This window comes from Xiphophorus hellerii, chromosome 22 (assembly GCF_003331165.1).
Source record: "Xiphophorus hellerii strain 12219 chromosome 22, Xiphophorus_hellerii-4.1, whole genome shotgun sequence".
NCBI lineage: Eukaryota > Metazoa > Chordata > Actinopteri > Cyprinodontiformes > Poeciliidae > Xiphophorus > Xiphophorus hellerii.
Window position 1 is genome coordinate 30,588,102 of NC_045693.1, and position 26,208 is coordinate 30,614,309.

The 26,208-nt window shown below is 39.8% G+C and overlaps 1 long non-coding RNA gene across 1 annotated transcript; it reads right to left on the reverse strand.

The window, feature by feature from the left end:
* Positions 1 to 818: 818 nt before the first annotated feature.
* LOC116713021 (uncharacterized) lies at positions 819 to 24,606 on the reverse strand. Its single transcript, XR_004337772.1, has 4 exons — positions 24,595 to 24,606; positions 22,848 to 22,857; positions 12,391 to 12,396; positions 819 to 914 (listed from the first exon to the last, which is right to left on the reverse strand). It is a non-coding gene; the product is annotated as an uncharacterized LOC116713021 (long non-coding RNA).
* Positions 24,607 to 26,208: the final 1,602 nt, after the last annotated feature.

A 26,208-nucleotide genomic window follows, 5' to 3' on the forward strand; every position in this document is an offset into this window, starting at 1 on the left:
AGGCGTCCCCATGTGTTTGACCGGGGCCACAGAGCACCAGGAAGTGACGAGAGCAGCACCGTGGAAGTGGAACTGCCTTTTTGAAACGAAACCTTATTGAAAGTTAATACTGCGGAGAAGGGCCGGAGAATATCTGTGGTGACAAGAGACATCCCGACAAAATGAGAAAACAAACAGCCGAAAATCATGCTGCCAGTCCAGAATGTTTCTCTGTCTGGTTCTGTTTTTCACTCGATCTCTGCCTACTGGGATCATTTTGCGGCATTTAGACTGAGTGGAGCGGCATGACAAGAAATACAGACGTTGTGTAGCGGAGGTAAAGTTGTAAAGTCTCTTTTTCATTAAAAGGCACTGACTCTAATGACTGCTACGTTTAATGGCTTTTGTGGAAAACTTATCACAAAAGACAAATTACCAAAATGCCAGTTAAACATACCAAAACGAGAAATACTTCATTGATATTATTACACAAATTATTGAGTGTGTGTGGGAGAGAGGGGTTTATTTTGACAATTTCTATTAAAATGTAAATACAGTTGTAATTTTTCCATAATTAAAACTTCTTTCACAATGTTTTGACATGAGAAACAAACTAACAATCTTACCTCTGAATTTCCGAGGTATATTTTGAGAAAACTGTCTATAGCTAAAAAGAACAATATATGTAGTGATAGACACATGATCAATGTCAATAGAGAATACATCTGACGTAATATTCATTATAGAGAATGTTAGCTGAACTCCGATCCAGAACCGCACAGCATTCTGGGATATGTAGGAAGAGAAAAGGTTTTAGTTGCTTGACCTCTCATGGCGCACTAAGCAAGATTGGTGGCGTCAACTAACTCACTCACTCTTTGGTTACCTGGCAACAACATGTTCAGTATCTTGCGCAGCAGCAGTTTCAGGTTTCACTACGATCTCTCAAAAGTTGCTGAAAGATAAAAAAAAACCAATGGCCTGGAGTGAAAACTGTGGATTTTAAAGGAAAGCTCATGCTACCAGTTTGGCAGTATTTAAGATATTTAGAACAAAAAAACGAATCGATAATTATCGATATTGACAATTGTGGATATCGGCTGATATGAGACACTTTTACCGTGGTAAGTTTTTCTGCTGTATCACCCAGCTCTATCTGAAAAGAAATGTATTCCGATAACATTGACCTAAAAATATCAACTATATAAACATCAACTAATTTTTGCCTCAAAAACTGATCTGATGAGATATTGGAAAACACTCCTCCTGTGTTCAAGTTGTGCTAAAAGGAGTTAGCCTCTTAGAGAAGCTAATCACAGCAACTCAATGCTAAACATGTAGCACAGACATCCCCAACGTTAATGTCAGAGTCCACTGTCCACATTTCTAAAGAAGTTCCATGAATGATCAGGGCTTACTGAAACACTGGAAAGTTCAATAGATAGAATAACACTCTGCACCAACGTGTTAGTTGGAGAACCTAAATAAAAAGATCAAAAACATGAAATATTTTTGTTGAGCTCATGTGTCAATAATTTAGCAACAAAAAGGCTTTTTGAATTGAGAATGTAGCTTATTTTGTCAATATGTGGCACGATTAAAATGTGATTAATTATCAATTACAAACCCTGCAATTAACTCGATCATTTCAATTGTGTCTCGCCACTAAAAAGGACTTGAAAACTGCCCTTTTGTATCGTATTCTTGTGCGTGTGTAAATAATGTCCTTTTCGAACATCAAAAGCAAATTAGATCTTTTGATTAAAAGTTTCACATGGAAGCTGCTCATCCATGGTGGAACAGGGACACTGTGCTACCAGTGTGATCTCTGGAGAACACGCTGTGCTTCTGACACATCCAGGGCGGCTCTGCTAGTGTTAAAATCTGACCCATGGCTTGAGCTCTGAATGATTCTTCAAACATCCCCCGTGGCAGAGCCGAGATTTAGCATTTAAATAGACGAACACCTTGAAGTCCGCCAAACGAGTGAGGGATTCTTTAATATTTGAGTGTCACAGCCCGCATACACAACAGTCCTGCCTTTTGGCCCAGAATGCTAACATAAAAAAAAAACACTCTTCCATTCAGAGCTTGTTCTGGGAGCAAGAGAGACGGGAGGAAAGAGGGACGGAGTGACTGAGCAAGAGAGAGAAGAGAGAAGAGGGAAGAGCAGAGGACGAGGAATCGAGAAAGGTGAGACACTGAGGAAAAGCATGTTTATGTTGCTGCAAGGACAAGAGATATTAGCTACAAATTATTAATGTGGGTGCTCCGCCGCACATCTCATGAGCAGGGTCCATTTGTACCTTGAAGACAACATCAAGTTGGAGAAAAGCCCTTCAGAGTGACAGGCGCGGCGAGCAAAATTAGATAATGGAAAGAAGACAATAAAAGCACAATGAGCTGAAGGGACCGTGTTACTGGTGCTGAAAATAAAGCGCAATAAAAAGCCTGAGCACAAATCCAGCTGACACAATTGGATCTGCGATGTTAAAGTGAACTCTTAATCAGAATCTTTAGAGCATAAATATTTTTTTTAAAAGTTGCTTGATGAAGTGAGAGTCCACTACAGTTACTGATGTCACATTTTTACCTCCTGCCTACAAGCCACGAAACAAATTTGTGTCCGGACACGAGAACGTCAGGGCTGTGGAAGACATTCGGGGTGTTTTATTTCATAAAACGTTTCTATGAATCAGGTTTCATTCAGCCAATTGATGCTTGATAGAGTCGGGATCTGGGTAGATTTGAGGACGGATGAATGTTCTGAGCTAGGGATGCACCGATTTATTGGTGCCGATTTCCTTAACTTTGGCAAATCGGTGATCGGCCGATTTTTACATGTGAAGTCGATCTTAACCACCAATTTTATCTACCTCGGCAAAGGTCTATAAACCAACTGTTATCTGCTCTGCTGTGATAGAGGTTTGACTAGCAGACTGGCCCACCAGATCAGGTCTATATATTTGCAGTTAATAATAGTCATCTCACTGTTGGCAACTCATCAACTTTCTTGCTACATTTAGCAACATGTTAGCCAAAAACATTGGTATCGGCCAAAATCGGAATCGGCAGGTGAGGGTAATCAGTGATTGGCCAGAAAACTGCAATCGGTGCACCAGTATTGTGGGCTATTGCTGGTTGTTAGGAAATGCTGAGAAAGTACCAGATATGAGGGAGAGGAATTCACGTACACACAAGTAAGAAAGGGCACAAAAACCGGAACTTCAAAATTAAAGTTCAAAAAATAAAATTCACATATTTTAAATAAATAATGGCTTAAACTTGTTACTTAACAACACTTAGCATTTTTAACTCTGTTACACTAATATCAATCCCATGGTAGTATTGTTATCTAGACCCATCCGTCCTGCGCTCCTGTGCGTTACAGTCACTAGCAACAAGCGAGTTAGCATGTAGACCCTAACCTAGTGTTAACCTGAACAACTTGTGATCTACTGCCCCTAAAAATGAACAAACCCAATATTTAGAGGTTCTAGCTCTCAACCCGACGCCCCGCCTGGTGATGGAGAAGTGCTTGGAGTGATTGCTGGTTTAGTAGACAGACGTAAAACTGAGACCATGTTTACACCCAGCAAACGGAGGGGCTCAGAGTTGGAGGGACGGAGACGGATGGAAAATCTAAGTTAAGCTGGCGTTGAAGGGCAAATGCAGCAGGCAGCTGATCATTGGAGATGAGTAATAAAGACTCTGATTGCACACTGTGTGTGTGTGTGGATAATGTAACCTGACACATGGATGCAGTTCTATTTAATGAAGAGTGAGCAGTTGTTTCTGGAGGTCACTAACTGCATACCACAAATTCAATGAGAGAAGTAGATTAAGCTCATAGCATATTGACATGTCCATTTGATGCCAACACAATGCACTGAGATAGCATGCTACTTATGGAAATTAGTTGCATTTTTAAGGTTTTTCCAAATGGTTTACACTGTTAATAAAAGTACAAAGTGAAAAATACATCACATTAAATATGAAAAATGCACCAAAACATGGGGAAAAGACGATCAATGTGATATTCATGCGATATCAGGGCACTAGTAAAGCATAAGTGTTCCTGGCATTTAGTAGCACTAAAGCCAAGACATGTTGTAATGACATGAATAATGACTTGGCGTGTTATTTTGATGAGACAGGGCTGCATATACATACTGAATGAACATTAAAGTAGCACACACTCTTAACCACTTATCTTCCATTCACTCGGTTTTGCACACACACAGCAGAAGTGCTCAAGTGGTCCTCACACTCTAGAGTCAGCTGAATAATTCAAGGCAATTAATGTGAAGGCTAAGGCCCCATCTCCATTTGTTCCATGTCAGAGTTCTGCTTTCTCGTTTTCAGCTATTCTCCCGATGCTCAAGCCCTCTACAACAGGTGCTCCGTCTTTCTTCAGCTTCATTTGTTCAAAGGGAAATTTGTGCTACTAGTACGCTACATTTTTTTTTGCTTAGATACATATAAAATTCAACATTATGTGTTTTTCTGTGGTGCACTTGCAGCTTAGTGGTTCAGGTTCCGAGAAGACGCTGAAGGCCACATTAGCTTCGCCAAATTTTATCCTTGAAATATAAAGCAGCAACATTAAGCATTAAGCAATTATCTTGCTGCTTTCGTGGAAAACAAAGATTCTGCAAAAGGTGTTATAAGGAGTCACTCTGTTAAGAGGTTAGAAATAAATTAACCGCTAAAATTGTTTGAGCTGTCAGTGTGTTATGAAGTTTATTGTTCAAGATCTGAAAGATTATTAGTATTTTCTTCTTTTTATTTGTTATTGAACATGCATTTAAAACATTTGTACTTTTGCTTAAAAATCATAAAGCCAATAGATAATTCATCCTGTGCAGGCAGTGGTAATAAAGCTCTAGCAGAAATTGTCCGCCTGTCCTGGTCATGTCGGTCGTGTCCTGAAGTCAGGGATCTCCAGACGGTGTGATTGATACAAATGTCTATTTCTGAACATTTTCTTCATTGACTTGACATGGTTCAGAGGTCTCGAGTTTCATTTTGTACAGGTGAGAGTAAAGGGCAGCCATCAGACTAAAATTTCAAATTGGAGATACAAGCGACGTGTGGGTATCAGTGGCATCCGACCTGTGTGCATTCGCAGTGACTCACCGTCGTCTTCCATCGCCTCGTCCCGCCGCTCTTTGTCTCTATATATATGATGGCACTGAAAGGTCGAACTCTTCCAGGCTGTGGTGGCTGGCTGACTGCTAAAGTGTAATCAACCATGCCAGGCCATTTCCCCAAACTCACTCTGACAACAAGCCGCCACCACCACCTCCTACACACACACACACACACCAACTTGTCCAGCTAGGGCTATTTTCTGTTGATGACCCTTTGTCATTTGCTGCACATCAATTCTCCTTCAGCAGTGTTGCTGGACTCTGTGTGTGTGCACTACCTAAACACAAAACCAATATTAGAAGAAGAGAGAGAAAGACAGACAGACAACCAAAACAATGCTTAGAATGTTTCCCATCCAGGTCTCGAGAGCTTAGAAAGGCAGTGGTGACTTTTTCAGTACGGAACCAGAATTCACCAAAGATGAATTCATCCTTTTCATTTTCAAACCTATCAGAACCATTAAGGTTCAGCCAACTGAAGTTCAGTCAGACTTGATGGAGAACATCTGTGAAGACCAAAGTTATTCCACAGATTAGAAATTGTATTTAAGTGCAGATTTCAATTGTAGGCTCTCTATGGTTGAGCAGATAACTCTTTTCAATAAAAAGTTTTAATGTTTGGATGAGATGGTTTTTCATTTGTATTGAAATAGATGTATTTCACTAAACTGCAATGGAAACACTTTTTTCACACGAGTCACGTGATCAACAGGCGAAGTTTACTACTGGCGCAAACCACAAAGAAGACGACAGGAAGTAGTAGAAGGATGATGTTTTTATTTTTTTCAGACAATGTGCAGCTGCCTCCACCAGAGCTCTCACAGCATCACAGTTCATACAAAGTTATGTGTCATTCTAAGATGTTAAATCCACAATTGGCTCTTCTGGAAAATCACCAACTCCAATTCCCCCAAAATGCTGCACATACAGCTGCTCTAAAGTAGGTGGTGCTTGTTGTTCCAATGCCTGAATAAGATGCTGAGGGCTGATAGATGATGAGTGCTAGCATCGTGGCTGAATTCTGAATATCTCATGTAACTCCTAACACCAATTGTTGCAATTGATTTTAATGACTTACCATGTGAATGAGCTTACACAAGTGTAATGTTAATTTTATGTCTTATTTAATGGAAACCCTGCAGTAGCAAAATTGTGATTTTGGGCTTCATAAGAATATTGACGAATATTTGCACACATTTTTAAAGGTAAGCTCCAATGGTAAGCCAGGAGGGTCAACAAAATGCAAAAGACCAAAACATAAGCTATGCTAAACATTCATTCCAATTCCAAAGTGAAATTCATTCCAAAGTGAAAGTTATGATGAACTTGGTATCATGACTTCCGTTGTAGATTTTTACTGTTTTGTTTTTGGTTTTTGCATTTTGTTGACCCTTTTGGGTTAGTGTACTCTCCTCTACAGAAGACCAGCATATCTGATGCTAACACTAGCCTACCCATGCTAATGGTCAGCAGAGGAAGAAGGCAATCCAATGGGTAATCAGCCTAGGCATGCTGGTCACCAGCGTGTCCAAAGTTAACATAAGTGAGTAGTCTCCTCATTTTCCAATGCTGGTTACTCAGTTACTGGTGCCGGCCTATATGAGAACTCTTCGTTAGCTCCTCTGGCCACCCTCCTAGAGCAAACTGGATCACTTCAAACAACCCACTGTTCACTCACCTGCATGTAAAGCCCTCCAACGTGTCACAACTCCAACCTGGAAAGGACAAAAGGAAACAATCACCACACCAACATTCACCACCACCTGCCAACCCTTAGCTTCAGTGGAAATACTCATGATCCCCTGGAACGGCCCCCCGACCGCGTCTGTCAGCACTAAGGATCCATCTCCATCCATTTCACAGCACGTTTTATTCATTCCAACCTTGGATAATAACCACTTACCTCTCCTCTCCTGTTCCGTCCTCCGTCTCCTCTGAAAAAGCCCGGAAGAGTCATCTCTTTGTCCATTATTGTCAATGAACCTTTCAAACTTTTCTCGTCTCAGTAATTGTTCCTTGCACAAGAGTCTTATTTTTAACCAACATCACAGAACTCCTGGACTCAGCTAATGTATGTAAAACGTATCCCATTTTCTTCTTCTTCACACTCAGACTCTACTTTGTGTTGTTGATCTGTCACACAAAATGACATTGTAATATAGTAAAGTTTAGGTTTGACAAAATGGTGAAAAAGCTTTTGTAAGGTACTGTACCAGAATTACAAATGTTACAGTTGGGTACGACTAGCTAAGATCGTTTTATTTAGAATATTTCCCACCTTATAGCTGACTTAAGGTCATAGTTGTTTGCATGAAACAAAGTTTTGAGAGAATAAAGCTAGACTTTTGCTGGATCTTTCTTTTGACTCTGAATCCCATTATTTTTGTTGACATGTTTAGAGCCTGCTTAGCTTGTGTGGAACGCTGACGGTTCGAGAATGTTGAAAGCTCTCACAAATTCTCGTAGCAACTGGTTGCTTTTACTCTCTCATTATGTGGTTTTGTTGTTTTGTGAGAATGGATGAGCAGCGGAATAGATGTGACAAGTGAGCGATAAGGGAAGCAAAGAAAATGGTAGAGGGAACTAATTGCCTCGAATTTTGATCTCATTACAAACCCAGTAAGAGGGAGAAGAGGAAAAGGAACGGGGCGGGGGGGGGAAACTGGGCGGCTAATAGGCTGAAGAGCTCTGCTTAGATAGTCATCGCTTCAGCCTCTATTCCTCGATGAAAAGAGGCTGAGATTAAAAGATCTAAATTAGAAAAATGACAATAAATGCGATTTCAGTGAGAAAAATGGAGAAGTGATGTAAACTTGAGTGATGCATGGTGAGAATAAAAAAGAATAGAAGGGGAGTATCAAATGGAGGACTGTAAAGAAAAAAAAGGTATTGTCCATCATCCACTATAGTTTCACTGTGATAAGAGGAAGGACGAACTTTAAGCAGGATTTATCGCCAGTGTCTAGTCTCTGGAATAAAGCCTGTGGTATAGATCATTATGGAGGACACAGAAATACACACACCTGAACCACGCGGGGTCATCTTACCTTCGTTTTCCCTTCAGTTCCCAACGTCCAACCCTAAAACTGGGCGGACAGGCTGACGACCGAAAAGGTCACCATCAAGACGTCGAGAGGGAATCAGCAGCATGGTGGGATGTACAACCCAGTTCAATAAGCAAGAAGTTTCACTTATTCTGGGAAGAAATTTCACAAATAAATTACAGACGATATTTTACCTTAAAGTACCAGCTACCTCAGTTATTTTTCTGTTGTCAAATGATGTTAGATAATGTATCAATCAAGTTTATTTGTATAGCACATTTCACATTTCATGAACATAAAAAGCATCATAAGCACATCATATAGTCAACAGTTGAGAAAACCAGTAACAAACATTACATTTTGTCAAGCGCCATTGTTAAAATCATATATCCACAGCAAATATGTTGCTCAATGTTCCAGTTATTTTGGGTCAACGGTGCCTCTAAAGGGTTTTGGCCTCCACATAGAGGAGCTCTGTGTTTCAGCCCTTTTAGAGTTTTCTTACAGCTTCTTCCAGATTTAAGGTTAATCATAATGCTGCTTCTCTGTTTTTAGTAATAAGTCTATTATAATAGGACTATTGGGCTTGAGACAGGATAGACGTATGTGATCACCAAAAGTAGAAAGTAGATGTGCTTCAATAAAAGCATAAACTTAATAGACCTCACAAAGTTAAACCCTGCCAGCAACTAGACAGTACTTTGTAAGACAGAGTTCACTTTGACAAGAAGCAGAGTGGCATTTTAATATCACAACATTTTTATTTTATTCCTATTATGTTCCCAGGAGCCCACTTCCCTCAGCAAATAAAAATACAAACAATATTAGTTGTCCTACTTCGCTAATCTGGGAGAGCTGAAGTTCAGTTTCAAACAGTCAGCACAGACGTCAAGCTGCCGTCTTGTTGGAGAAGAACGTTATTAACTTTCCATTGTAGGCTGAACCCAGAAATTTCTAATTCAAATTCTAGTGGCAAAGTACTTTTGAAAGTTTAGAAGGATTTCTATTCTAGTGAAATAACTTTTTGTACAACATAATAACAACAAATACATCCCATAAAGTATCAGTTAGTTCTGATAGTTCATGTATAATCATAGCAACTTCAATGGTTTGTAATATCACGTGTGCAGTTCAGAGCAAAGGTGTGGAAGAAGAGGCTAAAGCTTATGTTTCATAGAAAACTAAGACTGCACAAAGACTGTGAAACATGGCAGTGGCAGTATTATGCTGATGGGAACACCCTATTGTTCATAACAAAAGATTTGCATTTGTATTTGAAGCAAAATAGGATTTTCAAGAGAGCAAAAAACAAATTCAGCCACATTTTCAGATGTGATTTATAAACATTAGTAAGATTAACAAAAATAAATTATTAATTTGGTTTCCTGTTCACAACATGAACATGAACTGTATTGTACGCCACTAAAAATTTCTAATAAAACACACAGCAGTTTGTGGTTGGTGTATGTCAAAGAAGTGAAAGTTGTTCAAAAGGAATGGATGCTTTTGCAAAATACTATTGCATACAGCTAAAGGTTCATTATTAAGTATTTACCAGCTCAATCAAATAACTATGTTACCTTCAATTGTTATAAAAATTATGTGTATTTCAAATATGACATAAAATAAATTTGACTTTGTAATTTTAGCCCCTTGAAATTGGGCCTCTGTCTCTTTAAGAAACTCCTGCTCTTTCTGAGGCTCCGCGTTCAGGACGTATTCACCGCATCTCTCCTCTATTTTCCATTTACCAAAGTTTTTATCAGTGTTTCACTGAGAAGTAGCTTGAAGGCGGGGCTAGGTCCACCCAGGTGTTTTACTCAGCTGAATGGCTGCCATGAGAGATTAAAGGATTTCTCAAACATCTCAAAGTAACACTCCAGGTATGTTTTTATTGAGGGAATAACATTATAGCATGGTATAAAGCTAAAAAAAAAAGTTCATTTTATTTAATATTGCCCCTTTAAGAACAACTTAAACGCCTGTGAAAAGTCAAAGATCCACAAAGTTGGCCCACTTTTAGCAATTTCCATTCAATTTAGCATGCATTCATTTCTGAATTTAGTCCTGTTTTGGGATCACTGTCTACTTGCACAACCCCAATTTTGCAATAAACTAGTTTTTATGAGATCAGTCTACTAAAAAATTACTGTACATTTACAGTAAGATGTTGTTTAGAATCACAGACAGTGGGAGTTGTTGAAAAAGAACAAAACCTCAGACGACATCACAGTTTTAATTAAAATGAAGAAACAAACAGCTTTGTTCAGTGTGTAAGGGAGACTACAGCAGACTCTTATCAAGAAGCACCTTTGAGACAAACAACAAGATCGGAGAGACAGATTCACACTTTGTGATGAGCTCCAGGGGTTAAAAAAGCAGGAGTTAAGTAGAATAAGAGAGTTGGAGATAAAGATGATGTCTAGACGGCAGAGAATATGTCGCACTATGGGAGCGTTTCTGATTGTGATCACTGTGGCGAGGTTACAGGTCTAATTAACGGAGGGACACAACAATCGTGCACAATAATTGTGACAACACTTCAGATAAAGTTAGCGAGGATCAAATGTTTTGTGTCTGGTTTTAAAATCTGCCTTATTTTAGGTCATACGTGGTGATGACCTCAGCCATACATAACGAGAAAGCAGCAGTGTCCGAAGTGCAGACCAATTTTCCGTGGAGTTCAAATTTGGCCTTCCAGCAAACAGAGCAGATGCAGACGGACAATTTGTAATTGTTTGGAATGAGATTCATATCTTAAATAGAAAATGTTAGGTACTATCATTGGCCTTGTTTTTTTAGCTTTCATTTCAGTAGTTAGTAGAGTCAGAAACCTGCAGGGACATTTTACTCAAAATCAGACTTGGGTGCAGCTATTTATTTAACCCGGCTAAGTGCAGCAGGAGTTCTCTGTTTGTCAAAGAAATTTGACAAGGGAACTTTTTTGTCAAAAACAAAAAAAATTCTTGCAGTGTGTTTTTGATGGGAATAGACTTTCTGTGACTGAAACAAAGCTTTTTGGACACACAATAAATGTCACGCTTAATTTATTGCCAAGTATGTGAAAAGATAAGAATTCACAACAAGTCTTCTACTATACTGCTCAGACAGTATAGTACAAGACAGATAATGAAGCTCTTCTGCCGTATCCCAGTGCTCCCATTACAAACTACAAAAATATACCAGTCAGTCAGAAACAACCAATCAGAGCCAGAAGAAGGGAGCGCAGCCAATCAGCATAGCCACCGATGACGGCAGATAAAAGCTTTTCCTGGAACTATAAGTTGTTTCTCTGCCATTAGCACATTACATGAGGTTGATTGACAGCGCTAAGACCCACCTCCTGGCTCTGATTGGTTGTTTTTGGTCATTTGCTCAGGGAGGAGATGGCAGATCTTTCAGATCATCTGTTTTATGACATGCTGTCACAACATGGTGACAGTTCTAACCAACGTGGAAAGAACATAATTTTGTAAAAGTTGCATACTGCAGCTTAAAGGTTATATAGGGATCACAGACGTAAAACAGTACGTTATTACAAGGATGTTAACGTTTTACAAAGGGAAGTCCTGAGTAAAACCTGGTACAGAACTTCTCTTTCCTTTGTACTCATCCCTCCTCTTTTATTTTCCCTCTAGTCTAGTAACCTCACCACCCCTCAAGCTTGTTTTCTATAAGCTGTCTCAACAAAAACCAGAGTGAGAGGAGAGCGCAATACCAGCAAAATGAGAAAGCCACAGCTGCACACCGCTGGCTTGATTACACCCCTCCACGGGAGAACGACGTTTTGGTCGAGGTTGTGTCCAGTGAAGGTATTCTACATCGCTTGGTGGATGCGAGATGTTCTCAGCGACAGGAAGGTCAGCGAAGGGAGATTTAATGACTGGTAAATGATCAACAGAGCCGTCCGTAGGGAGGCCAGTAGTGCCTGTGTCAACAGAAAGATTCACACTGTTATGCAGAAACCGATGACAACAGTAGCTGTGTTTTCGTTGACCATATAATATGACTTTTTAAAAACATACATTTGCTTAATGGAACACGGCAATTTCGGGAAAAAAAACCCAAAAGCTTGTTTTTCCATAACTGAGTTGCTGTAGTGGCAAAAGGGTAAAGCTCCACCCATGTATGGAGGCCTTAGTCCTTGATGCGGCCGTCACAGGATGGAGTCCCAGGCTGATGACCTTTGCCACGTCTTCTTCCTCACTCATTACCCACTTCTCTGTCTGACCACTCTCAAATAAAGGGCATCAGAGCCAATAAAACCTTTAAAAAAAGTTTAGGCTCTAAGAACATGGAGCAGCAGAGAACAGGTGAGCATAATGAGCAATCAGCCACAGAGGCAGGGAAAGGAAGCGAAGGGAGATCACCATCAAGGCAGAACTGAAATCTGTACTTTCAGTATGTTTTAGTTCATTTTCAAAATGCCTGGTATAGTTCCAATTTGCTATAGTTCTTTTCCACATCAATTACAGTTTTTTTATTATTATTATTTCAGTAAACAAAAATGTTTCCTCAATTTCAATTTGTGTTATTTAGTTAGTTTTAGTTAACTGGAACAGCCTTGGCGTCTGTTCCTCATTGTCCGTCCAGCCTGAGGGGGCGAAATGCGGTGCAGAACCCAGTGAGGGTCTGTCAATATGACCGTATGGTTTTAGTTAGAAAAGGTTAAGCACGGTACAAGTGCTGCCCGACGGTGTGCGAAAACGAGCCGACATGTCGGCAGGTGCAGAAAACAATACGGAAGTGTTTGATGTAACGCGAGACGGCAGAGGGACGACAGATATTGCTCAACGCGACCCAGTTCCATTTAATGCTGTCAGACCAGAGCTGCAGAGAGGTTACTCAGGATTAGTGCCACTTTACATTCAGACCGCCCTCTCTTTATGTCCTAAACTGATTATGAATGAAGGAGATAGACTCCGGGGCAGATGGGAGAGGGAGAGAGAAAGAGAGAGAGCAAGGCGTGATTCAATATACCCATTTGCTGATGATGTAATATGATGTAGGTGAAGATGGGGGAATAAAACTTGCTCAATCTCAGCACATACCATATTCTCTCATTTCATCATTTTACTCTCAGTACCCAGCAATCCACTTTTCAATTTAAAGCCACTAACTGTTTTTTTATTTTTTATTTTCTGTCTTCCTGTTTCATTTCTTACGTAGAGATCTAGTCAGCTGACTATTAGGAATTCAAGTGAAATTTCTATTTTTTGATGTATTTCTAAGTTTGTTTTCAGAGGAAGTCTTTGAGTCGGGCCAGACTGATCTACAGTAGCTTTCAAACTATCGATTGGCCTTGACGTTGTCTACATGTAGCCCCATGGCAATAGCAAACTTCTGTTTTATTGGAGTTTTTATGTCAACGGCAATTACGAAGAGAAAGGGGTAAAAATTTCAACGATTGTTTTTTTTTTTAAAGAAATATGAAAAAAATGTGGCGTGTATTATTATTATTATTCTGCCTCCCTGAGTTAACAGAAGCATGCTTAGGCTCTGTTTAGACGACAACGCCAGAACAGCAAGACGGAAACGTTTTGTCGCATTTTGCTTCTCGTTCACATGGCGACAGCATTTTGGACAAACAAAAACACAACAGCACAAAGTGAAACCTTTTAGAATCATGGCCAAAAACGCTGATGTCCTTCACGCCATGTTGTGTTTGTGTTCTCATCCTCAGTTTTCACCATGTCAGGTCTCTGTGTTCCGTCCGTGCTGCTTCCCCTCTCCAGATTATTTGCCATTAAAGTGAAACATGTGGAACGTTTATGCCCCATGTGAACTGATCTGCCATAAATCACATATGGCAGATCAGCGGAGTGCATCTGTCGGAGAAAACACGCTTCTGGATCAGAAAGTTCACACACTCTGGACAGTCACCTTCGAAGCAGCCAACACTGAGCTCATGGTTGAAATACCTTGGAATGATGCGGGAATGATAAACCTTCAACAGATTTATGTGCCACAACTTTGAAGATTTCCTGTTGCCTGGAGTCTCAGTGAGACAGTTTTACTCTGACACTTTGCGCATCACTGTGAAAGGGCCACAACGCTCTGCCTGAAAAGGTGAAGTCACAAGTGGCAAAAGAGCAAGGACACGTTCAATAGGACTAAACTCATTCAGCTCAGTCAATCTGTCATATTTTTGTTTCATTTTACGAGGTTCACGTGGTTTTCAGCGAGACGACACGACCATCAAGGCGGGGCTTCATCTGACACGCCTCCTTTTGGCTCCGCCCATGCCTCAGCCTGGCTCCGGACGTCCCATCTCTAGCTTCCTCAGCACTTCTCCGTCCAACACCAAGCCTTCACCAACAGTCAGAGCAGAGGAGACCAGTTCCACTCATTGCAAATAAATCACACATTTTTTAAATCATCAATGCTTGCCGTTTGCCACGGCAACATTCACTAAATCAAGTCATATCAAGCCTATTGCAACCCACAGGAAAATTTAGCTGCCTAAGAACAGTTTGAGTGTGAGAGTTAGTCTCTGACACTAATAAAGACTTTAGTGATTTTATATTCATTTAATCTGATGGTTCTGATGATTCATTGTGATGACAGGTAGGAGGAAAAAATTGGTTCATGCCAAATCCTAAAAAATAGTGATCAGCTAACCATTGTCAAGCCAGAAAGTGAAGGATTTGCAATTACTTTCCAATTCAAGGCATCATGGTTGATTTAATCAGATGGATAACCATGTTAAATCAAAGGAACATCTTTTTGTCATGTATATTTTAAGAGGCTTTTGTGTTGCTTGCTAATTTCCACGTCCCACTTAGACAAGTCACTTTGTTTTGCACTTAACACAGCTCTCCTCAAAACCGACTGAACGCAAGAGAACAAGTATAGAAAAAAGTTTCTGGTTGGATTTAGGTGGAATTCAGAGTTCAGTTTTTTTCTAAATGAAGCTGGAGCCACCATGGCCGCTCTCAGCTCTCCATGAGCCGATGAATAATGCTCTGCTCTCTGTCGTCTTCATTCCAGTTATGACTCAGTCCTGGAGCCTGGAGGAGGACCAAGCTTTGCTTTATTCATTTCCAGGTCTGGAGGAGCATGAAAAGAAAAAACTTATTTCATATTGACAAATCATCACCCACCTAAAATAAGAGTTTTTTGCTAAAAGTGTTGTTTTTTTGGGGGGGGGTTAGCAAAAAGTGACTTAGGCCGATTATTTTATAAATGTGACAAAATGTTTACATCTCCAGAATTATTTTCTCTTCTTCTATTGTCTGAAAGATAACTAAAAATATCTAAAAAGGAGAGGATAAATGCAATATAATTTTTATAAACTGTAAAAGTGAAGAAAAAGAAAATAAAGACTCTTTTACAGCTTTTGTTTAAATTACTGTAACCTAACTTCAGAAATTTTACAAACAAAATAAAATCTGTAATTATTGTGAAAGATCTAGTTCAGCTTTGACAAGTCTACATGACCGACCTAACATTTAAAATAGTGATATAGCTCTTGCTGAATCAGAAAGAACAATTGCTTTATAATATGTGAAACATGCATATGATAAAACCCAGACACTACATGTTTTGTGCAAAATTTTTAAGCGCTAAAGTCTGATCTGGAAAATGTTTGTAAATCCTGTTGTTTGCCTTTTGGGCACAAATGTTTAAATAGATACAACACAGAGGCAATCATCTGCTGTCGTATTGGGATGACAAAGAAGAAGAAAAGAGTGGAGATGGTTTGCTGGTCATCAGAGTTGATCAGGGTCAGGGTGCTGTTCAATGTGATCCACTTTATCAACCATCTGCCAGCTCATTCATTGTCTTTCCATAGCAATGACATTGTAAGACAGCAAATAATAAACCTGTAAGCCTAGCAGAGGAAAAGAAAACTAACAATTCTGCCAGTGATCACACACTAGCAGCCGATTCTGTGTATCTGAAACATCATTTGGATGGAGTGGGGAGTTTAAAACAGCAGTAATGCAAAGTTTAGTCAGTGGCATCGTCCAAATCTTGATTAAAGAAGTTGGTGAACAGGACTGGAGGCAGAAAATGGTCTACATGCTACCATCAAATCAGTTGGCCTCGACAGTTTTTTAGGAGAATAGTTGATTAAAAGCGGACTAACTCTAAAACAGATTCAGAATAATAATGCAAGGACCAAATGACCGGATGAAAGGTCAGCGCTCTGTGACTGCCCTCCAATTAGTTAGATAATTGATAGCCAAATGAAACAGAAAGTAATTTGAGTCGCAATTGCATCAATTGGGTGGCAGTGCTGCGTCCATCGTGGGTCAGCCACTTCACTTATGCAGCGGAATCTTTCAACATGTCCATAAAATCCATGGCAGCCTGATTATCTGGTGGTCAGTGTGTGTATGCTGGTGTCAGATCCATAGCTGCAGAGTGAAAGATGAGAGGCTGACTTTCCTAGACCGTAAAGTCTTTCTATGCCAATGAAACAAAAAGCAAGATTTCAATAATATAACAGGGTTTATCAGTGCATTTTACATCTTTGCATGGCTGTTTTTGAACTGTCCATAAACTCTAAGCAGCTATATTTTCCCCTTTAGATCTGAGGAGTCTGGAGCACTACAGAAGGAGTGAATACAGACATGCAGCAGTTACGTCACCTTCGTGTAAAATTAACCTAAAGGAAAAAAGATCATAAGGTTCTTTCCTTTACAGCCAGTTGGCATTTGACTTGCTGACAAGTGATGACAGTCGGTACAGGATACGGTGTCTCCTTAAGGTTGAAATGACCTGCCAGATCAAGCTATCAATCGTCTATACCCGTTTGTCCTTGATGGGTAATGGAGGGGCTGGTGCCAATCTCTAGTGGTCAATTGGGGGACAGGCAACAGAAAGAAACAACCATTGCAAGCACACAACCTGACCTACAAGGGCAAATTAAATCAACCAACAAACATTACAGTCACGCATTTTGATAGTGGGAGGACAGGGACAGGAACCCTGGTCATAGTGAACGGCAAGAGGGTCAGAGGTAAACACTGGAGTCCAGGAAGAAAAACTGAACTGAAGAAAAAGGAAAAGACTCAAGAACAGGTTTGAGGTTCACCGTTCACCAACGACCATAAAAGCCATTGGTGAAAAATAAAAAGTTTTGATCACAGCACATTAATGTGTTATAATGTCCCAGGCAAAAGTCCAAACATAAATACATTTGAGAATATGTGGCGAGACATGAAAATTGCTGGTCACATACGGCCTTCTTTTAATCTGAGCTTTTTAGAAACTGGATAATGGGACTGAATACAATTACACAAAACCCTTCACAGATTACTGAGGGTAAAAAAAAGAAGAAAAAAGATTGATATAAGAGATGCAAATGGATGGGTTGATGGTTGGCTGAATTTTTAGAAGGTTAGTAGTTTTATGATGTATCATAGTGTCTCTATCGGTGAATCTATATTTAATAATTGCCCATATATGGGGCAAGAAAGTATATTTGTTTGTGCATGTTTGACAGAGATTGAGTAAAACCCAAATTAACACAGCTGCAAGTAAAAAGAATGCTGAATCACCAGTAAACACACACACACACACACACACACGCACACACACACACACCACACACACACACATGCATTCCTACTGCTGCTCCCATTAAAAACACAGACAATAGAACTATAGTATGAATTCTTACCCAGATGTTCATCCTATTCTGCTACCTAAACCATTAACCACAATCAGGACCCCAGAGATGACTCCGCACCTCATCAGGACCGGACATTAGTCTCCAATAATGACCTTTGCTCCCAACAAGGTCACTGGTTTGACTGCAAAAATCTTAATTAGGTTCCACTGAGGGCAAGGAAAATGATGACTTCCTTTAGTGGATCAAACTAAAGTTTTACAAACACTTTTTTACAGTGGGGGAATAACATTATAACATAACATGAAGCTTAAAAAAGTGTCCATTTTACATAATACTGCCACTTTAACACAGTCAGACCCAGGTTCAGCTACAATCATGAATAGTTTAATTAGTGTAAATCTGTCTACCTAAAGAAAATAGCACCTGATTTTCACTTGGTGAGACGCATCCTGAACAAGTACTGGTGGAGAGTGGAGAGAAAACTGTCTTTAGCAGGAGGTGGACATACTGTAAATACTGATACTATTAACAATACCAACGTGGAGAGAGAAAATTGAAAAATCCCTGCTTACACTGACGTATCTGAAAATCTTTACTGCTTCTGTAACAGAAAAAGATGAGAAAAAAACCCCAGTAAAAAAACCTTCCTTACCTGCTTTAACAACAGGCAAAAATGTGGGAAGTCTCTCTTTGACTCAAACACACACAATCATTCTTTGAGCCACATGCGCAGCGAGAGTGGTGCGCCCCTCTTTGATACCATCATTGTTGTGGCATGAATTATTAACCAATCGTCCTGGTTATGAGGGCCGTGTGAAGCAGCATGTGTTGAGCTTATTGTCTGCCTCATGTTTCTGCTTCAAAGCTGCTGAGAAATTTAGTAACGAGCTCACATGCCCTCTGTAGCTCCTCAGCTGGGTAAGATCTGCTCCCGTTCATCTGAAAAACCTTGTTTTTCTGCGCAATGTATGTGTTTCAGGTCAGAAACAATTGCAGGAACTCAGTGTTTCAGCTGTTTTGCAGTTTTCTGGAAGTTTGTTCCAGATTTGTGTTTCTTGTGACCTTGACTGGTGAGGTTTTCCTCTGCCCTGGTGAAGTCCCAACACTCTGCTAATGCAGAAACCTTCCCTGGCTCGATTTTTGGCTTCTGCTTCCTTCAAAGTAGCCGTCCACTCACTTTGACTTTCAGGATCACTGGAAGACGAGCTTCAAAGGTTCCAACTTTATTCTGGGAAAAAAAAAATCGACTTAAAGAAAATGCTAAATTCAACTCAATATTTGAAGAATGAAGTTGTGAGAAAGAGATGAGAAACGTTTCTTAAACCCGCAGCCTTGTGACGGCTTTCCAACAGCCGGCCCAGACTGACCTGCCGTGGTGCTGAAACAAAAGTTGGGGTTGGTTTATAATGTGTACAGCTCTGAACAAACCAGCACAACTCCACCACTGCATAAGTACACGATGTTTTCGGTCAAAAATGGATAAAGTACATTAGATTTGCTGCAGCGTGTTTTTCTTTTCATGTTTGAAATGCAGGTTGCGTTTTCCACATCCATCGGTTTCTTCTCCCTGTGACTATGGAGCTGCAGATCAATCCATCATTTATTTATGACACAAAACAGGTACAAACTGTAAAAAAACAGATGTTTACCAGATCCGTCATAACCTGCACAGGCTTCTCTACATGAGTTAACTTGTATCATTTATCACAGCAAGCACTTTCATCTTGAAGATAAAATTAGACAAATGCCTTGTTTTTTATCGTTATCTCGGTGGCTGTTGTCTTCATGAGCAAAGGTGTAGGCTGCAAGAGATACAAGGGATTCCTTAGGTAGAAGAATTTGTTAAAAAAAAAAATCACAATAAGATTAGAATAGGATGTTATGGAGTACTTAGTGCTGATAAAACTTATTCACACCTTTGGATGTTTTACTCTTATTATTAGGGATGAACCAATCCACTTTTTTCACGTCTGATACCAATATCTGAGGTTTAGTATCAGCCAATAGCGATCCAATATAGAAAAACGGCATTGAATCGACTTAAAACGTTTCTTTTATTTAAAAAAATTCATAGTCATACATGTATTGATTTTAAAAATGTATTTGATATCTCTGCCCTTATGAATTGGGCACAATGTCACCAATACCCGACTTAGAATTTCTTTCAATATCTGGACCGATACAGATATTAATATCGGATTAGTGCATCTGTACTTATTTTGCTTGCAAATCAACAAAATTTGGCTTTTTTGACCCCCAAAATGGAGCAAAATCACTCGTCAGTGTCAAAACTAAAAAGAAATTACTACAAAAATAACAACAAATTAAATATATAAAACAAGAAGGTGATTTAATAAATATTTACTACCTTTAAAGTATCTGACCTAACTCAACAGAGATCCAGCCAATTGGAGCTAACAGTCTCACTGTAATGGAATGGAGTGCAGTGAGTGTCTGAAGTGATTGAAGAGACCTAAGACTAGAAGGTCCATCGACTGGTTGTTTAGTATTCTTGGCTTTAAGTACAGGATGAAGACTAAAGAACTTTACAAAAAAATCAGAGAAAACGCTATTGGAACGTATCAGTCAGGGCATGGTGACAAAAATCTCTCCAAGGCCCTGAACATCCCATGGACTTCAATTAAATCATCATCAAGAAATGGAATGAATGTGTGTAAATTTACTCTGTGTGTAAATATCAAGGCGACACACGAGTTTGCCAAAAGGCGTGCGGGAGAATCTATGGTCAAGAGGAAGAAAGTTCTTTGATCTGATGAGATCAGAATGGAGCTTTTTGGCCACCAGACAAAGACTCTATGTTTGGCTACATTTTCATTTTAATGTTAAATGGGGTTTTTTGTAATGTTGTCTTGTCAAAAAGCTCAATTTTGTTTATCATTACTGATTTGTGAAAGCAGCAAAAGGACAAAACACCCAAAGTGGTGAATAACTTTTTATAAGCATTATATATAATGCTTACACTTTTGTGGCACTTGTAGGTCACTTTCCAAGAACTTACTTGTTGCTTTTCCCAGAACTTGCATTTTGATTCTCTGGAACTTAAAGTGGTGGTATTGTGCATTTTCCAAGTACATAGGACCATTTTATAGCACAGACAAGAAACTATATTACCTTCAGTTGTTGTAAAACTGACTTCATTTCACTTTTTGATTTAACTTCTTGAAATTGGGCCTCTGTCTCTTTAAAAACTCCTGCTCTTTCTGAAAGTCTGCCTTCAGGAAGTCATCACTGCATCCTTCCCCAGTTAACCTTTTTACAACGTTTTTACCAGCGTTGTATTGAGAAGTAGCTCCTATAATGAGCTCACCAGCTGTTTGCTAATTGCTGCAGGCTAGTCTGAAGGAACTGAGTGGGGGAATCACGGAGGAGGGGTTGTCTGAGAGACGGCAGCTCTGAAGCTTGGACACTGCAGTTCCAAAGAGAAGCTTTGTCCTCAAAGGTGGAGCTAGGTCCATTCAGCTGCGTTTTACACAGCTGAATGGTTGCCATGGAGATTAAAGGATTTCTCAAACATGCTTGAAAGGATCAAGGCAACATTTCAGGTCTGATTCTAATGAAAAAATAAAGCTCCAAAAAGTCCAATTTTAGATGCTACTGCCCCTTGAAAAGATACCTACTTGAAAGTATGTAATTTTTATGCAGAAATTTACAGATTTTTTTTCAACAGGATAGTAGAATGTATATTCCAGAAAGTACCATTCAAGATAAAGAAAAACACCCAGTAACTCTGTCATTTTGAGGAACCTAACCTGCAAGCTCTCTAATCGTACCTTGTTAGCTCAGGAAACATCCTGTGTAGATTTTTAGCTAACACTATGAAATACAGAAACAACTCAACATGGTTCAGAAAGGAACCAAAGGAACCAGGTTATTATCCCATTGTCTAGAAACTGAAAACTGATCAGTTGGAAGTGTTGAAAGAAAACTCCGGTTTCCTCTGATCGGTTTCTACCAAACAGTCAGTTCTCACCTGCTGAAACGTTCCTCCATGTTGATTGTTTCCCTCCCGGTTCGTAAGGCTCACGTTGTCTCTTTTATCAGTGTTTTGGCAGACGTGATGAAGAAATAAGGTGTGTATATGAAAGTGTTTTCTCTTTCTGAACTGACAGCATTAAAGAACACCGCTATTGCTTTCCTCCTCTACGTTGCTCTCTGTTCTCTCCGCGTTCTCGTCTCCTCAGCCTGCCAGACTTTTCATGCATAACAATGAGCGTCAACTTCTCCGTTTCCACCATTAGCCCCCTTTCTGAAATTTATTCAACCTCTAGTTTTTCTTTCTTCTTCTGCTTCGTCTTCTTCTTCTTTGCCGCTCATTCACCAAATCCCCACAATGCAGCGGCATTTAAATGTTGGTCGCAAGTCGCGGCAGCGTGAGAGGGAGTGTCTGCAAAACAAAAAGGGTGAATGATTATAAGTGTGTGTAAAAGAGGTGCGCGTGTGTGTGCCAGAAGAGATAGGATGGTGAAGTGGAGGAGGCAGACTCAAACCAAACTCAGTCCTCCTTCGTGAGCTTGTTAATCTCTCTAGACTTGACATTTTCAAACCTCGGCTCCTCCTCATCCTCCCATTCCCCCACCCGACCCCCACCCCTCATCTCCGTCTCCAAGTGAGGCGTGGGTAAAGGTACCCTATAAAACCCAAATTCTCCTTGCTTTAAAATCCCCTCTGAAGCATAGTGGGACGCTAAAGTCCCTGCAGTCAAATTCATCTCCAACAACTTTAGTTTCATGTTGAGCCTATAATACTGTAATAGAGCAAAAAAAAATGTGCTCAGCAACATGTAGGTAATTTTTGGTGGGCAGCACTGTTGCCCCTGGGAATCGCATTCATATTGCAGATTGTGCAGGACGAAGTATCCAAGCAAGTATGTGTGAGGACGGAGGACTTTGTGTGTTTTCCAGCCACACAGTGCCATTTTATACCATAATCAACTATGTTACCAGTTGTTATAAAAAATGCTGTAAATATCAAACATGACTTAAAAAAATCTGCACAGATGAATGGCTGAAAAGAATGAAGGCAAGGAATAAAATTACAACATGATGTAAATCCTATTTTACTTGATACTGCCTTGTAACTTTCACTCCTTTTCATGTCTCTGCTCACTTTGTTTCACAAATAAAAAAATATATATTGACCTTCACATAGTTGCTGTTACTTGCATACATTTAAATTCACTATAAAGATCCACACTAAATCAGTTAATCTTCATTCTCGTCTTCTATTTTTGTTAATTAGGGGGGCCAGGACCTTAAAGTGTTCATTTCAATTAAATAATTAATAACGCAGATTTTAACATGTTCAAAATTTTAATACAATTATTCACTTTTCTTTTTTTTTACATTTTGTTCCGGCTGGAACTTTTGTATCCACGCGTTTCTGGTACGACGGTAAATCTCATGCAAGATCTGCAAAAAGCAGCGATGGACAACAAAGCTGCGTCTCGTTTCACACTGGGGTTTAATTTTTGCTTCAAAAACAATCTGATGAGACTTTGGAAAAGACTATTGCTGTGTTCAAGATGTGCTAAAAGGAGTTAGCCAATCAGTGAAACTATTCAAGCCTAAAAGAGGCTTGAATAGAAACATGTTTTCAGGAAACACCCCATTTAAAAAACGGACAACTGCAGTCACTCTCACTACCACTAGAGGCAGCATGTTCATTAAATGCGATTTTACAGCTTTCCCTTTACTAATAAACAAACACTGGAGTTATTTTTTGACAGAGGATAGCTTCTTTCAGCACACAAAACCGTTTAGGAACATAAAAATATTTTCTTAAAATCATATTTTACAAAGGTTTTCTTTTGATTTTGACATGATTATAATTTGCTGTGGTCTTTTTCTTTGAATATATCAGGACTATAATTTGCTTTAAAAGGTTGTCATGTAATGTTTTCTGCTTCTTAGCAGATTTGTTTATATTTACATGACAGACTTTTGATTGGCTCGCACTTAAAATAAAACAAAAAATCATAAAGCCTTATACAATAGCGGTGCATTAGAATTCACTCATAATAAATTTTCGTGCAACATGTAAAAGAAAAGCATCCAGTGCCGAAGTGAAACCAAGGCAACTTTATTTATACGGCGCCATTCACATGCAAGACAATCCAGAGTGCTGCACATGAAAGACATGACAACAACAAATAAACACTTCAGGCTCTGAATAGCTTTGAATAATAATAATAATAAAAGAAGTTAAAACTCAAATTGAATCTTCAGTCTCATCTCAAACACTTATCAGTGACAAAGCAAACGGGTTATTAGTTGGACTGATCAGAAAAATAATGTTCTCGGTTTCTACCTCAGGTTTCCAGGGAGTTGGTTCCAGATCAGAGTGGCGTAGAAACTCCTGCTGCTGGAAACACTTAGACGTATGTATTATGCTGAACTTTAAAACTCATTTTGTATGTATATTATAATTTTAGACAGACTTTATGAACCCGAGCCGCTCTTACATGTTGGTTTGACTTTGTTTGGGGATAATGAAGCATTTTTCCGTGTCTGTGTGGAGGACAGTATTGGTTATCTGAAGCCAATACGAATACAAATATTGGTATACAGAATTGCGTGTGTGAACTTTGTGCAGAACTCGTCCCTCACAAGATGAATTTTCAAGTCGTCTGTGGAGGGAAGGCGTGAAGGGGTTTTGGTGTGAGAGGAATTTAAAGCGCCGCTGATCAGAATCCCGCTGTAGATTCAATCAGCTTAACGCTGGGATGTGTTAGCAGAAGAGGCAAGTCAGGCTGAATTCATTTCAAATGGTGTGTCGGCGTGTGTGTGTGTGAGCGTCATCCTCAGCATGCTAACACCTGCTTATATAATAAGTGTAATGATGGCCGTAAATATAGAGCTGAGACTGATGGAGTGTACAATATAACCTGATTGCAATTTTGACCTGGAATCTTCACAGTGTACACACCGGTCAGATCTGAGGCCGGCAGATATCACAGTCACTTATTGAGTTTTAGGATTAATTATAATTATAAAATTTATCACCAAATTCCACAGAGGAAGCCTTTCTGTTAGTGATACGATGCTTTTTCCACTCCCAGCAAATGAAAATAAAATGATCAAAGTACAATGTTACATCTGATGTTCAAAAACCAAAATATGGGCCTAATGAAAGGGGCAGTATTATGTACATTCCAGACACATAGAGCCATTTATAGCACAATCGAATAACTATGTCACCTTCAGCTGTTCTAAAGACTTTGTCTGGTTTGACACAGTGCAGTGTGAAAGAGAACCACGGCAGCTAAAGTGGAACCAATGTTGCAATTCTGGTCCCCAACTGAACCGATTCTACCGAACTGTCAGCTGTGAAAACACCCTGTTATGCATTACCCAACTGAGACAGTCAACATTTAAATTAATTACGTGAACCTAATAATGAAAAGAAAGAGTATTTGGCTGATTGGAAAGTAAGCCAAATGTGTGTGAGGCTCTAGCTCCGATGCAATCTTCTCCTACCAAAAATGAAGGGAAACACACCTTTTCTACTCTTTTTATAATCAGAAGCAAACCCAGTTGGTTGACAAAAAAATAATATTCTAAAAATCTTGCGCAAAAGCAGAACATTTTAAAGAAGAATTTGCATACAAGGATGTCACAGTGGTTATTCCGATTGAGAGTCTGCATGCATCCGCCTGTCTCACTCCACGCCTGGTTTTTATCTCCAGCAGCTGGATGCCAGCTGCCAGTCATTCAGATAACCAGCCTGTCTACAAACACTCACACTACCTCCCAGGGCCAATCTCCCAGTGTGTGTGTGTGCAGGGGTGTGTGTGTGTGTGCGGGTGTGGGTGCGTGTGTGTGTGTGTGGGTGTGGGTGTGTGGGTGTGGGTGTGTGTGTGCGTGGGGGTGTGTGTGTGTGTGTGTGTGGGCGTGTGTGCATGGGTGTGTGTGTGTGTGTGTGAGAGAGAGGGAGAGATGGAGAAAAGCCAGTTGTTTTCCATCCAGCACAAGTCAGTGGCCCTCACCCCCAGCCATCCATCACTTGACAGATAAAGATAGTGATCTGGCCAAACATATAAAGAGACAGCCAGAGTCAAGGGCTACTAACTGCTTGGATAGAGAGAGGCTGAGAAAGAGAGGTAGAGATTGGGGAAAAGGCACAAAGCCAAACACTGGCTAAAGTTCCTCACTGGAGGAAAACAATGAAAGAGGCGACTGAGGGAAGCTAAACTGTTTACACTGTCCTCCTTGAATTTACAGTCAGACATTCCTTCCCGCAAACAACAACTTTTTCACCATAAGGAAGTCAAATGCTAAGATTCTCACAGAGGCCAAGCAGTGAATAAATTCTCAGCTGGGAGTCATTTTCCAGCTGGTGTCTGCAGAGAGACAGGACGACGAGTTCAGGCTCAGAGTTTCCTTTGTTAGATTCATCTCCAAGATTTGGTTAACTGTGTGTGTGATGTTAC